At 37.2% G+C, this 15,886-nt stretch overlaps 1 protein-coding gene across 4 annotated transcripts in view; it reads right to left on the reverse strand.

Moving 5' to 3' along the window:
• Positions 1-15,886, reverse strand: part of LOC105483565 (hepatocyte nuclear factor 4 gamma) — a 156,524-nt gene that overhangs the window by 87,844 nt on the left and 52,794 nt on the right. Inside the window, exon 1 of one of the 4 annotated variants that reach the window (XM_071068073.1) lies at positions 596-656. The exons of the other annotated variants lie outside the window; for them this stretch is intronic. The gene's annotated coding sequence lies outside the window, so the exon portion shown is untranslated. Of the gene's footprint in view, positions 1-595; positions 657-15,886 lie in introns of those variants that run through there. 4 annotated transcript variants of the gene reach the window in all.

The following is a 15,886-nucleotide window of genomic DNA, read 5'->3' on the forward strand; positions in this document are numbered from 1 at the left end:
CTTGAGGACATTGTCATATTGCTCTTGACAGTTGTTTGCACTAGATTTTTAAAAAATTCAGTGTCATGATTTTATTCAAGCTTACATAAAAAGGCTATCTGAACATTTCCAACAAAATTCACAAAATTTTCCTGAACAAAGGTGCAGCAGATTATGTTTACGTTAGAGGATGAAGACAGGCACAGGGTATGCAGACCAGAGGTGCGTACCAGTGGCCATTACATAATTTTTTTTGTTTGGGCATTTTACGTTTTTATTTTTATAAATGAGTTTTCAGATGTCAAAAATTTCTCTAAAAATTTAGATGCACAATTTTTATTGAAATAGAATTTGGTCGTGTTGATCTTAAATTTCCCTGTGGACCTTAATGAGATTTCCTTAATGAGAGAAATCTCATTAAGGCTGTGACACCCCCACTTGATGAAATGTGTACATCCTAGAAAGTGCCCTGAGCTCCCACCATTATCTTACATTCATTGCCCTACTCTTGCTTATCAGATTTGCCCAGTTCCTGTAAGAATGACAGAAACTCATCAAGTACATAGCATCCATAACAGAACAAAGAACAGGTAAGTGTCTCAAAAATAATACTAACCTACTGTTTTCAAAATCCCAGGGAAAGAAAGTTTTTTTCCTGGCTGATAATTCAATCCATCTCAGGGACAGCCAGAGTTGGACCTTGAAAAACAAATGGAATTTCGACTAGTAAGAAGAGCAGATGGATATTCCATGAAAAGTCTGGAGTACAAGGCAGTTCCAGAAGTGGAAAAGCACAAAATTCGTATGGTAATTCCTGTGTCTGACTCAAGTATAGGAATTAGGAAAAAAAAATAAATGGCTCATAAAATGTTAAAACTAAAGGAATTTCAGACATAATCTAGACCAGGGGCTTTTCAAACCTTTACTTTATGAAAGTATCTAAATACATTCCAAGCGTGCAACTACTGGATAAAATACAAAATCAGAATTGTGTGGGAGAATAAAAAGCATTTCTGATCTGTAGGACTCTACAGAGCACTGTTAGAAAAATAGTGATCTAATTCCATCCTCTGGTGAGAATAATTAGATCCAGCCGGGTCCGTGGCTCACACCTGTAATCCTAGCATTTTGGGACACTGAGGCAGTTGGATCACCTGAGGCCAGGAGTTTGAGACCAGCCTGGCCAACATGGCGAAACTCCATCTCCACTAAGATAAAAAATACAAAAATTAACCGAATGTGGTGGCTGGTGCCTGTAATCCCAGCTACTCAGGCGGCTGAGGCAGGAGAAACATCTGAAACCGGGAGGCAGAGGTTGCAGTGAGCCAAGATCGTGCCATTGCACCCCTGCCTGTAGTGAGCCAAGATTGCACCATTGCACCCCTGCCTGGGGAGACTCCATCTCAAAAAAAAAAAAAAAAAGAAAAGAAAGAAAAAGAAAAAGAAAAAGAAAAGAAAATGAGATCCAGAGAAATGAAGTTACTTGTTCAAGGTCATTAGGATTGAAAATGAAGAGTCCTTACTTCCTTTGTAGTAATATGTATAACACTATTAATTATCCCAAATATATTTTCTGGCAAGGTTCATGGAAAATATGGTAAAATATTATTTCAATATCATACTTCAATACAAAAAATTAATAAAGTTGGACTTCTTTAACCTCTGCCTGAATTTTGTTTTACTTTGTCTATTATCTTTATCATTCACTCTTGGTTTCACTGATAAAAATTACTTTTAAAATTAAAACTAAATATCAGAGAGAAGACCTGTAGTCTGTTATCAGAGTACAGCCATGCTGCAGGGTTTAGCCTTGGCTGCCAGCTTTGACAGTTTCAACACTCAGTATGTGGTGGGTGTTCTGCCATGGCTATGCATGTATACAATTTAAATGAGTGCTTCTCAAAGAAGGGGAAATTATTTTTCCCAAATTTTGATTTAATTTTACTGTAGATATTATGTACTTTCCAGTTAATCTTATTAAACTTTTGTGTTATTATTAATTATTGATGAATGTTTTAAAATTTAGATTAATAAACCAAAAGTTACCAGGTATATCACATAAATTAGCAAATTATCTAATAGGCAATTAAGCATACATTTAATAAGAATTATATTGTTCTCAGATTATATGGGAGAATTTTTCCAAAAAAACACTTTTTTCTATACACCAAAAAAAAAAAAGTTAAGGATTTTCTTTCTGTTATATACATCATAAACCTTGGTAATATGCTTTTGCTATTTTTGGTAATACGGTATATCCTAATCAGTTAAAAGTGTCATGATAGACTACTTTCCTCAAATTGATACAAATAAACCTGAAAACATTGATGTGATGGATAATCTTCTGGAAATACGTTATTTATCAATACTACAGAAGATAAAGAAATGTCCTTCCCCCCCCCCCCCACCATATTTTTCAGCTTGTAAAATCTTCCTTTACCTCCATGGAAATTTAACAAATGCAGAACATTTTTTCTTATTCTCTCTTGTTATCCAGTTTCTAATTAAAAAAAAAAAAAAAAGTTTGTTCAACAAATATGTAGGCATTCACAGCATAGCTATTTCTTTATAGAAGAGATACACACACCAAAAAAAAAAAAAAAAAAGGCAAATCAAGTGATAGAATCTTGTTAATGATATAGCCCTGATACTAATTTCTACACTGGTTTTATCTCTGAATATTCACTATGTCCTGAACAAGTGTATGGCTCTAAAGACAATCTCCTCAGTTCAAATCTGGGCTCTGCCAAATAATCTTACATAAAGATTACTAAAAATCAGTCTTCTCCTAAAGATGGTTCACTTGATTCCATACAACCTGTATTTGAAAATCATATTGTCTGCAAAATATGCAAGAAATAAAAGGTTTGATTGGTACCATATGCAGGCCATTATTTTAGGTGCACGAATCCACTAACTTCAAGGGCAATTGTTTTCATTCCTTTAGATAAATGAATACTTTGTCTCCATTCATGAGCAAAGCTAAGGGATATATAATCTAAGAGGCCAATCTATCTCTTAATAAGGGTGGTAGCTTGGTCAGGGATAATTTGGAAGAGTTCCTTTGGAAATAATACTGTGCTTAACAAATAACGGCCAATTCTTTCCTGGATATTTTTCAAGCCCTTTCATATCCCTTTAAAAGTATGCGTTGCCGGCCAGGCGAGGTGGCTCACGCCTGTATTTCCATCACTTTGGGAGGCCGAGGCGGGCAGATAACCTGAGGTCGGAGTTCGCGATCAGCCTAACCAACATGGAGAAACCCCGTCTCTACTACAAATACAAAATTAGCCAGGCGAGGTGGCGCATGCCTGCAATCCCAGCTACTCGGGAGGCTGAGGCAGGAGAATCGCTTGAACCCAGGAGGCGGAAGTCGCGGTGAGGAAAGATCGCGCCATTGCACTCCAGTCTGGGAAGCAAGAGCTAAACTCCATCTCAAAAAAAACCAAAAAACAAACAAACAAACAAAAAAAAAAGGATGCGTGGCTATCTGCAGCTTTATACATGAAAAAACTAAGACTCAAAAAGGAAGGTACATTAGCTTAAGCAAGAATACATACTGCTTGACAAAGCCAAGATTCAAAGCCTAAATTTGTCTGATATAAATATGCATTCTCATTTCACATTATACTTTAGGACTGAAGAGTCTAACGAGCCACTTTCTTTAATTTTCAGGGTGGACTCACAAGATCCTGTGCTATGAGTTTCAATGTCCTCAGTAAAAGAAAAAAAAAAATTGGAAGTCCACTGTACCAAAACCTGACTTTTAGAATCCATAAAACAACAGGTTTTAGGACTTCAGAATGCCTGCGGAAGTATTCCAGAATTCTAATATGCAGAATTTCTTTAAACAGTGTTCATTCATCCTTTTGTCCCTAATACTATTTAAATTTCAATTGTCACTCAGGCTGGAGTGCAGTGGTGAGATCTCAACTCACTGCAGCCTCGGCCTCCTGGGCTCAAGCTATCCTCCCACCTCAGCCTACCAAGTACCTGGGATCACAGGCACCCGCCACCACGCCCGGCTAATTTTTTCCATTTTTTGTAGATACGGGATTCTGCCATGTTGCCGAGGCTTGTCTCGATCTCCTGAGCTCAGGAGATCCGCCTGCCTTGGCCTCCCAACGTGCTAGGATTACAGGCGTGAGCCACCATGCCCGGCCTAAATTTCAATGTATATTTATGTAAGCTAATGCATCATGATAATTTTTTTTCTTTTTTTTCTTTTCTTTTCTTTCTTTTTTTTTTTTTGAACGGAATTTCGCTCTCCTTGCCCAGACTGGAGTGCAGTAGCCCGCGATCTTGGCTCACTGCAACCTCTGTCTCCTGGGTTCAAGCGATTCTCCTGCCTCAGCCTTCCAAGTAGCTGGGATTACAGGCATGTGCCACCATACCCGGCTACTTTTGTATTTTTAGTAGAGAGGGGGTTTCTCCATATTGGTCAGACTGGTCTTAAACTCCCAACCTCAGGTGATCTGCCCACCTCGGCCTCCCCAAGTGCTGGGCTTACAGGTGTGAGCCACTGCGCCTGGCCCAGAACTTTTAAAAATATGTATTTATATATATTTTTAATGGTGCAAATAGTAATACAAAGAAATGCAAGGTCTAGCAGAATACCAAGAACTGAATTTTTAGTTTCATTTAGTTTGTGTACGGATCCTATTTTAAATATCAACAAATTCAGAAAACAGGTATTTATGTCTTGCATAAATTTCCATTGCCCTTCTGCTCTCTTTACATGTGTTTCCAAATTTAGTTACCTAGAAATTAACTGTTCTTCAATTTCTGTGCATATGATGAGACTTGAAGAATTTGATCGTAAATGTAGAGGGTCCAATAGACAACGATATTGATAAAGTCTAACATTTCTCATCCCCCATAGTGTGATTCTGATAAATATTTTTGCACTAAAAGTCCACAGTTTAAAAAATTAACCTAAGAATCTTTAGAAAGTTTAATGGTAGGCTCTGACCTCAGGAAACATATGCATATATCAAGTCAAATGGTTTTCTTTTTAACTGCAATATAACCTTCAAAAACCAAAATATTTCAGACTCTTAAAGCAAAACTGGGAAATGTTTCTATTTCATTCCTACAAACTCTGCTAAGGGTGCTATCAGTTAAAATTGACAAATGTTGATAAAAACTGAGCATTTGAGAGAAGCTAAATAATTCTAAAGCTAAATACTCAGTTTTTAGTTTTACTTGAAAATAGATAAGACAGATAATCAAGCACTACATTAAACAAAATGTTTATACTTAGTTTTCAAATTGAATCTACCCATGAATATTAGAAATGTTAATACTGGGAGGGGAGGAGGCACTTACTCCTCACTGCTGATGTTTCCTTCTGTACAGCTGGAGCTGACTCCTGACCTCAGGCCACACATTCATTCACCTGCCCCAGAGCAGGTAAAGAAATTTATCTGGCTGGCAAATTTGGGAAGATTAAACTGGCATGCATAGCCCGTCCTCGCGCCTCTTTCTTTGGGCAGAAAGCTATAGGTAATTCCCACAGGAAATTACACAGACAGGAATTTCTAGAATCTGAATTCTTGATAAAATATGTCATAAATAATCTACAGTATATGCAAAAACAAAATAACAAATTTTTTAAACTATGTTTGTATTGGCCGGGCGCGGTGGCTCAAGCCTGTAATCCCAGCACTTTGGGAGGCCGAGACGGGCGAATCACGAGGTCAGGAGATCGAGACCATCCTGGCTAACACGGTGAAACTCCGTCTCTACTAAAAAAATACAAAAAACTAGCCGGGCGAGCTGGCGGGTGCCTGTAGTCCCAGCTACTCCGGAGGCTGAGGCAGGAGAATGGCGTGAACCCGGGAGGCGGAGCTTGCAGTGAGCTGAGATCTGGCCACTGCACTCCAGCCTGGGCGACAGAGCAAGACTCCGTCCAAAAAAAAAAAAAAAACTATGTTTGCATTGTGTTATCTTCTCACAAATGCTAAATGACATAATGGGGTTAATTTTGCCATAATAAAAAGTGCAAAAAGAAACATTAACCTGATACTGAATAGTTGATTTCAAGACATACACTCAAATGCAGAAGTTCAACAGTTTTGACAAGGGTGTGGAGAAAAGGGAATGCTTATACCCTGTTAGTGGTGCACTCCTATGTTTATTGCAGCACTGTTCACAATAGCAAAATCATGGAATCAACCCAAGTATTCATCAATGAATGACTGAGTAAAGAAAATGTGATATATATATATATATACACACACACACACACACACCATGGAATACTACACAGCAATAAAGAAAGAATAAAATCATGTATTTTGCAGCTGTATGTATGGAACTGGAGGTCATTATCCCAAGTGAAATAACTTAGAAACAGAAAATCAAATACCACATATTCTCACTTACAAGTGGAAGCTAAACAATGTACATGGATGTAAAGATGGAAACAATAGACACAGGAGACTCCAAAAAATTGGAGAACAGAAGGGAGGTGAGTGTTGAAAAATGATCTTTTGGGTGCAATATGCACTATTTGAATGACTGGTACACTAGAAGCCCAAATCTCACCATTACACAATATATCCATGTAACAAACCTGCATGTGTACCCCCCAAATTCATAATTAAAAATATACTTAAAAAATAAATTTAATTTTAAATTCAAAAATGAAGTTCAACAATTTTCATCAGAAATTGAAAGCACGTCATTGTCGCATACAAATTGCCAGTTATATACACCCTACATACACCTTAGTTTCTACTCTATTATATAAATTGTACTTCTATGGTTTATTATAAATGAAAATTAAGGCTGGGAACTGGGCATTTTCTTCCTGGCACTTTAAATAAAAACAATAAATGGAAAAAAAAAAACTCTGAAGCTGTATGTTTTCAGTGCTTATCAATATAACTGATCCATGAGCCATTAGTGGGTCATAAAATAAGAAAGCTCAATAAAATAATTATAACCTCACATGTTTATTTAGTTCTGAGACTTAAATGATGGACCTTTGTACCTGGCCTTGCCTAGAGACAGAGTTTCATTACACGCACACAAACACACACACACACATAAATACACACACAAACACACATAAACATGCATAGGCTCATGTTCTTTCTCTTAATTTATATAGACTTACATATACATGTGCTCACAGGACATCTATAATGTTGTCATATATTTCCTTTAATAAACAGCAAAGGGGTACTATTTGGCTTCCTTTTAAAAATAAATAATTTAAGCCAAGGTATTTAAAAAAATAATTATTTGGCCAGGCACAGTGGCTCATGCCTTAATTCCAACACTTTGGGAGGCCTAGGTGGGCAGATCACGAGGTCAAAAGATTGAGACCATCCTGGCCAACATGGTGAAACCTCGTCTCTACTAAAAATACAAAAATTAGCTGGGCATGGTAGCATGTGCCTACTCGGGAGGCTGAGGCAGGAGAATCGCTTGAACCCGGGAGATGGAGGTTGGCACTGAGCCGAGATCACGCCACTGCACTCCAGCCTGGGAGACAGAGCAAGACTCCGTCTCAAAAATAAATAAATAAATAAATAAAAACAGGCCGGGTGCAGTGGCTCATGCCTGTAATCCCAGCACTTTGGGAGGTCCAGGCGGGCAGATCATGAGGTCGAGAGATCAAGACCATCCTGGCCAATATGGTGAAACCTTGTATCTACTAAAAATACAAAAATTAGCTGGGCGTGGTGGCGGGCACCTGTAGTCCCAGCTACTCGGGAGGCTAAGGCAGGAGAATGGCGTGAACCCGGGAGGCAGAGGTTGCAGTGAGCCAAGATCATGCCACTGTACTCCAGCCTGGGTGACAGAGAGAGACTCTATCTCAAAAAAAAAAAAATTATTACTTTTATTATTGTTATTATTCATCATTCTTGACCTCTGAATTTCCTCTGAATTCAGATAAACTCCAACCAAAAGGAAAAGCTCAACTTATGTGGACATATTTCAAACATTTGTAATTAGATTTCTAACTTTCTCAACTATTTTCATCAATATTGAACTCATTTTAAGTAGTTTTAAGGACATGAAATCCAAAACCTTCATACAATACTCAATCTTCCTTCTAACTTCCTAATTTAGCCATAATATGGAGAGTGGTCAAAGTTATACAATTTCTCAAGTAATGGTAGTATATTAAACAAATTTAGGGCAAATAAAGAGTATGCTTCTCACCTAGCAAAATAAATGTTTTGACACATTTAAAAGTGTCTCTTGTTACTAACACAAAAGTAGTAGGCTAATGTCACATTGTTGATTTAAATTTCTGTTGTAGTCAGTGTTCAAATTAAAGAAAGAAGCATTTATTAACTGTTTGTTTCAGTTTTGTTATCTATATCCAGCATCACTCCCATCCCCCCTGGTCTGAATGGCTAGATTTCAGGGGAGAAGGAATCTCTTTCTTTCAAAGTAATCTTTTTAAAGATCTTGAGCCTTCTTTAATTTCTCATCAATGTATAGAGATCTCTATTGACTATACCTAGTTGACCACAAAGATTCTCACCTCCATCCTAACCCTTTCCTAACTCCTACTTTTTGTTCTCTTAATTTTTTTGTTTTGTTTTGTTTTGTTTTTGTTTCTGTCTGTTTTTTCTCAGACAGACGTTATGTGAAATTATTCACAATTTAGTCTTCCTTTTGTCCCCACATTCACATTTTTTTTTTAACTTCATCTACCCCAACCATGCCCAAGAAACTGGTTTTCTTTAGCAGGTGCCACCTGTTAAAGCCATAACTTTCCTACCCTGTGCTGCCTCTTTTGCATCGTTCTCTGTCCACTCCCCCAGTTACAATCCGAGTGAATCACTCCTGTAAGATTAAGCTATGTAGTCTTTCTAACATGCAGTTTTGTTAAATCTTCTTATTGTGGATGATGGAGACAGTCAGAGGTGAAGTGGAGTCCCTGTAATTCTTTAATAGCTAAAGAGCCAAATGGATTCTTCTTCCCCTGGATAGACTTCATTTCACTATTCTCTTCACCTCAGATTTGGCAAAACTGTTAAACTCACTATTTTCACACAAAACATTCACATGCCTGCCTCAAATTTTAGTATTTCCTTTGTCTAAAACCATATTTTTAAAACATTTTTAATCATGACCTACAGTGAGACATACATTTTAACTTGTGATCAAGTATTCACACAAGCGTATTGATCCAAATGTATTTTATGTATGTATCACATAAAAATCTAAACAATTTCCATGACATAATGACATTTTCATATATAAATTGTGACCCACTCAACATATGTCATTGCCCAACAATGAAGATCAGCCCATTGTTTAAACACTCTGATCTAACATTTCTAAACCCTTGCCCTTTATCTAGGACTGGTTCGTTTATATATCTCATTTAGCCATTCATTTATTTAATGTTTTAAAACTGTTAATTCCCTGTAGGAAACCAGGCACTTCTCTACGCACTGGGAATAAAATAACAATGAGCACAGCAAAGAAATTCCTGCTTTCATAGTTTGCAGTGTCCCGCCCCGCAAAACAATGATCATCCATGTTCCTCTCTTCTTGATGGATTTACCTATTTCACCCATTTCATGGTTATGTCATAGTACTTTACTTTCTTCATCTTTTAATGTAAGTTCCATCTGCACAAACAGACTAACATCTTTCAAGAGAGGAATGTAATTATACACATTTGCACTCTGTATCTTTACTTACTAAAGGAACAGGGTAAGGCAAAGAACGACTGAGTTCTAGTCTTAGCTCACCACTTACCAGCCTCACAAGCTTAGGCAAGTATCTCAACTTCCCTCAAATTCAGTTGTTCCATCTGCAAGATGAGAGGGTTCGGCTATACCGGTGATTTTCCAAATTCTACTGTGCAAAGTTTATAGGATTCAATGGAGATGTCAAAGTGAGCCAGGAAAGGGTCTTTTCTCAAAAGGAGGGCAGAGAATTTGAATCCCCATCTCCTGCCTCAACTGAAAATTACAATTTTGTTTGGAAAAAAAGAATTTCTAAGCTAAATACTTTCTAAAGTATTAAATCTCGAGATTCTCCAATCACGTTCTTGATCTTTTTCTGTCAAACAAAGTTGAGATGGGAGGCTGAAAAGTAAAGTGGAAAGACAGGAGGTGGGGAAGAGGAGTGGTAGGAGGCAGGGAAGAAAGATGAAAGAAGGGGAAACACTTTCAATAGGGTATACGACTCTGAGTTAGGAACTATACTAGAATCAGCATATATGTTACCTTATCTTTCAGCAGCTTCACAAGACAGGTATTGTTACAGCCATTTCACACTTAGAAAAATGAAGTTCAGAAAGGGTAGATAACTTGCTCAAGTACCATAAATAAGAAGCCACGAAGCAAAGATCTGTTCTCTTTCCATCATCCCAAGCTGCCCTTAAAAGAAGCTAACATGAATGTTACATTTGCTCTTGGATATCACCTTAATTAATCCTCGCAACATTGGGAGTACACTTTAACATTATTATTATTATTTTTCCAATTAGAAAACCAAGGTTCAGAGAACTGAAAATTATCTCTCCATTGTCAAAGTAATTCAAGACGAGGTTAGAGCTAAATACCTGAATTCATATTCTCTGCTCTTTCCATCACACCAAACTGCTTCCTAATAAGAAGGAAGGAGACAGAAGATATGGGGCAGGCTGGAGAATTATCAGAGTTCCACTGCTTACTTTCAGAGGGCTGTTGAGTCAAATGAGACACTTTAACAGAAAGCACCTTGAAAAAACTGAAACACGCTATCAATGTAAGACATCATTTTAACTATTCAAACGATGTGCACTGAAGATGACATTTTAAATTTTTGTAAAATTCCAGGTGGTGATTGCAAATATAAGAGAGTTATATAATGAATTAATTGCTTAGATATACTGCAGAAACTCATATAAAAGGAGGGCAAGCTGACACTTTTCAGATTATGCTACAAGAGTCAGTTACATATGCCTGCTTTTCTGTTCATGATATACAGTCCCTGCTGGCAGTAGAATAATTCAAATTTTCAATTTTTCTTGGATTCCATCACAAACTCAATCAAATGCATGAAAGTCTGTATTTTAATATCCTTGCACTGTGTGAAAAATAATAGTATGCTCCACTACCTGAACTCTTAAAGCATTTTTTATTTTGATTGTCTTCCCATTATACTGAGAGATTGTCAGGACTTTATCAGGAAGATCATCCAAACAAACTAGAACATTATTAAGGTTCCAGCAGTGCAGTAACTCACTGAATGTATGAGTGATTAAAAGCCATACAGTTGTGACAAGGACCATAAGGAGATCAGACAAAAAAGTTACATGTCTTTAAAAGAAGAAGAAGAAGAAAAAAAAAAGACTAGAGTGACTTAACCCCTTGTATCTCTTACCAGTGCTAAAACTACAACACTATTTGACTAACATCTAAAGTCTTATGTGACTGGAAATAATTACAGCAAATAATTTCCCGAGGTCAAAAAAATAGAAAACAAGATTAACACAGAATTATAGCATGACTATTGCTTTGACACAATGTCAGGTTTTCAAAAATAATATGTAATATAACAAGATACCCAGACTTTAGTAAAATACCACCTATTTTGTAATTTGTCATTGGCTTATAGTTATGCTCCTTTGTTCACTGAATTATTTCGGACTTAATAAAATATTTCCATTTCATTTAACAGTCACACAACTGTTAATTAAATGCTTCCTGTTTGCCAAGGATTGTACCAAGCACTGGAAATAAGGTGTAAAATGAGAAATGATGATCCTTAAAGGAATGAACAATCTGCAGGGGGAGAGATACAGCAAAATTAATTTTTACAATAGACTACAATTGAAAAAAATGCTATGCTATGTTGTTAAATGAAGTAATCTTGCCGTAAAAATATAGTACCAAAATGTTAACTGTATTCTCTGAAGCCAAGAACAGTGATTATGTTTTCTTCTTTACACTTTATATGTCCTCTGATTTTTATAAGGATCTTTTAATGCTTTTATAATCAAATGTAAATAATCCATGAAACAATTCTTGAATGGATAGTTGTGCAGAATACAGTGAGAACGCCAGGAGAAGGCCACTGACTTTGTATGAGAATCCCAAAAGGCTTAAGTGCAAAGATAACACCCAACTTGGCTCTGGAAGATGAATCAGGCTTTGCTGAGTGGAGAACGCAGTGTAGTTGATATTCAAGTAATAAGAGAATCATCTAAAAAGGGAGAGTTTTGAAGTCAGTATTCCATGTAGTTTGAGTGGTGAATGAGAAAGAGAAGATAGCCAGGACTCCAGAAGTTGAGTGGGCCCTCTAAACACGGGATATTTTCAGGTTTGTTTTTTAATAAGATGTCTCTGGCTCCAGAGGTTTTTGAAGTAAAACTCCTGGTTAAAAATGAAAACACTTAATGAAATAAAAATCGAATGAGGGGACTTGAAAGGAACATTCCATTGAAACTGACAGAATTTGTTCACAAATTGGGTATAAGGATGAGAAAGAAGAAAAACTTGAAGATAACTTGGGGAGATTTGATGATGAGAAATTAAGGAGCCACAGGCTTAGGTAAACAAATAATTAATAAAATTATGGGTGCTTATTGAGAAAAATTGTCTGTAGATTACTCATCGGACAGTTTGAAACAGGGGTCTCAAACTCAGGCAAGAGACTGAGGCCCTTTCTTCTCTGGCTTCTGCCACTTCTACAGAAAGGAACTAATTATAAAACACAAGTAAGTAAATGAGTAGTACCTTTTTAATCAAGTAAGTGAAACCTTTTAAAAAAATCATCCAAGAAAATTTCTGATAATGGCAAAACAAACAAAAGATTATGTATACCAAGAATCCTCAGATTCATATACTATCCCTCTGATGTAGATTGGATTATTGTCCCAATTACTCAGTGCCTAGTACTAGGATTATACCTCCACACCCTGTGCGATGTAATTTTACAAAGCCTCCCACTGTGGGTGGGGTATATTTCCCCATCCCACTAAGGTTGGGCTTGCCCTAAAACTGCTTTGACTAAGGAAATGTGAGTGAAAACATAATGTAATTGCTTGCATGGTTGGGCTTGTTCTCTTGTGCACCTGGGATCTGCCACACAAAAAAAAAAAAGATTTTCCAATATCTCTACTGCTCCTCCCGCCAGTACCTCAGACCTGAAGCCAAATCAGAAGCCAGGCATGTAACTGATTCAGAAAGGCTTAGCGTAGGTCAGTCAAATTACAGCCTTTTAAGTATAAAAATAAAATATCAATAAGCCACTGAAAGTTTTATGACTCTTTTGTCATGCAGCATTTTGTAGCAATAGCTAACTAATACAGCTTTTTTTCTTTTTTTAACCTCAGAATAAAGAACAAAAAGTTGGCTTTGTTTTGTTTCTCAAGTCTTTGGTTTCCCATAAAATAATAATCTACTTATCTTAACTTGCTTTCTAGATAATAGGGAGGCGATAACAAGGCTATGGTATTAGGAAGGAATTGTTAATGAGTAAATTACACAGGGAAAGGGAAAAGCATTGACTGTTGAAACATTTTAGCATTAGAAAACTCTACACATAATTCTTTTTTTTGAGATGGAGTGTCGCTCTGTCATCCAGGCTGGAGTGCAGTGGCATGATCTTGGCTCACTACAACCTCTGCCTCCCAGATTCAAGCGAGTCTCCTGCCTCAGTCTCCCTAGTAGCTGGGGTTACAGGCGCATGCCACCACACTCAGCTAATTTTTGTCTTTTCAGTAGAGACAGAGTTTCACCATGTTGGTCAGGCTGGTCTCAAACTCCTGACCTCATGATCCACCTGCCTCGGCCTCCTAAAGTGCTGGGATTACAGGCATGAGCCACCGTGCCCAGCCCTACATACATTTTATGTTGACCTTTTAATTCATTAAATGAACACAAAGTGGGAGATGCAGGTTAATCATGGTTCTTGAGAAATACCTAAGTCACCTCTGCAGAACTTTAAGTGTAGAAGAAAAGACAAGGACCAAAGAAGGACCGCTCCCTGGGGAGTACCAGCATATCAATGAATGGTAGGAAGGAAACCAATGAAAAAGAATGAAAAGAGGATAGATATACAACTAGGAAAACTATATTATAGAATTAAATTGGAGAAAGAATGCAAGCGATTGGAATAATGGAAGATATATTAAAATGGTTTTTCCTTTTAACTATCATTTCCCGCTCAGGCATCTATTGCAACGATATAATTGTTTGTATGGAACATTACATACATATGCATATATGCATATGTACATTTTTGTATAAATATATATGATGATATCATTTATAACAAGAAAAGAAATCAATATACAGCAGTGGTTCTTAAAATGTAATGTGAATGTGAATCACCTAGAACATTTGCTACTAATGCAGATTCTGCAAGTCCATTCTAGCAACTCAGTTTCCATGGTCCAGATTAGGACTCTGGATTCTATTTTAACAGTGCACAGAGGTAGATCTGATTAAAGTCATCTGGGAATGGCATTTAAAAAAAATAATGATTTTCTTGATGTCTAGAAGAAGGAAGTAAAATGTATGGATAGATAAAAATTTGAGACTTTAGTGTGCTGTTTGCTAATATAAAATTGAGATGGAGTCTTGCTCTGTCACAAGGTTGGAGTGCAGTGGCATGATCACCACTCACTGCAACCTCTGCCTCCCAGGTTCACGTGATTCCCCTGTCTCAGCCTCCCCAGTAGTTGGGACTACAGGTGCGTGCCACCATGCTCGGCTATTTTTTTGTATTTTAGTAGAGACGGGGTTTCACCATGTTGGCCAGAATGGCCTTGATCTCCTGGCCTCGTGATCTGCCTGCCTCAGCCTCCCAAAGTGTTGGGATTACAGGCATGAGCCACCGCACCCAGCCCTGTTTGCTAATAAAAAATTTCTAATATGAACCAGTGAGTACTGAATGATAATAGGAATGTGGCCATTCCAATAAAATGGAGTGCAGGTTAAGGACAGTAGAAGAAAGAACGTATTGCTAAAATGTTTAGCACATAATGAGCACTCATTTCTTGAATAAATAAATAAATAAATGTTTTAGTAGAAAAACTGTCTCAGGGACATATGTGAACTGGTCATAGGGAAAACCAAAAACCTAGAAATCATCTTACATCAAGAAAACAAATGAGAATGTACAGGAAGATTATGTAAGGCTAAAAATATTCTAAGGAACTATTTAATGAAAAAATAAAAGAAAAAAGTGTACTCCTCAAATTAAACAACAACAACAACATAGAAGATAAAGAATGAATGGTCGGGCCAGGTGCAGTGGCTCCACCTGTAGTCCCAGCAGTTTAGGAATCTGAGATATGCAGATTGCTTGAGCCCAGGAATTCAAGACCAGCATGGGCCACATGGCAAAACCCCCATCTCTACGGAAAACACAAAAATTAGCCAGGCATAGTGGCAGGCACCTGTAGTCCCAGCTACTTGGAAGGCTGAGGCAGGAGGATCTCTTGAGCCTGGAAGTCAAGGCTGCAGTGAGCTGAAATCATACTCAGCCTGGGTGACAGAGTGAGGTCCTGTCTGAAAAAAGAAAAAAAAAGAGAGAGAGAGAGAGGGAGAGAGAGAGAGAGAGAAAGAGAGAGAGAGAGACAGAAAGAAGGAAGGAAGGAAGGAAAGAAAGAAAGAAAAAGGAAAGAAAGAAAGAAAGAAAGAAAGAAAGAAAGAAAGAAAGAAAGAAAGAAAGAAAGAAAGAAAGAAAGAAAGAAAGAAAGAAAAGAAAGAAAGAAGAAAGAAAGATAGAAAGAGAAAGAAAGAAAGAGAAAGAAAGAAGAGGGGGAGGGAGGGGAAAAGAAAAGTCAACAAGTCAAGCAAAATCAAGAAAATGGATTTCCACTGAAAGAATGCCATAGAAGGTAAAATTCAGCAGTACAGTCTAATAAAACAAATTCGATAAATAAAATAAAATCTATAAAAATAAACTTGACTGTAAGGAAGACATTGGT

The sequence above is a fragment of the Macaca nemestrina genome, chromosome 8 (genome assembly GCF_043159975.1).
Source record: "Macaca nemestrina isolate mMacNem1 chromosome 8, mMacNem.hap1, whole genome shotgun sequence".
NCBI lineage: Eukaryota > Metazoa > Chordata > Mammalia > Primates > Cercopithecidae > Macaca > Macaca nemestrina.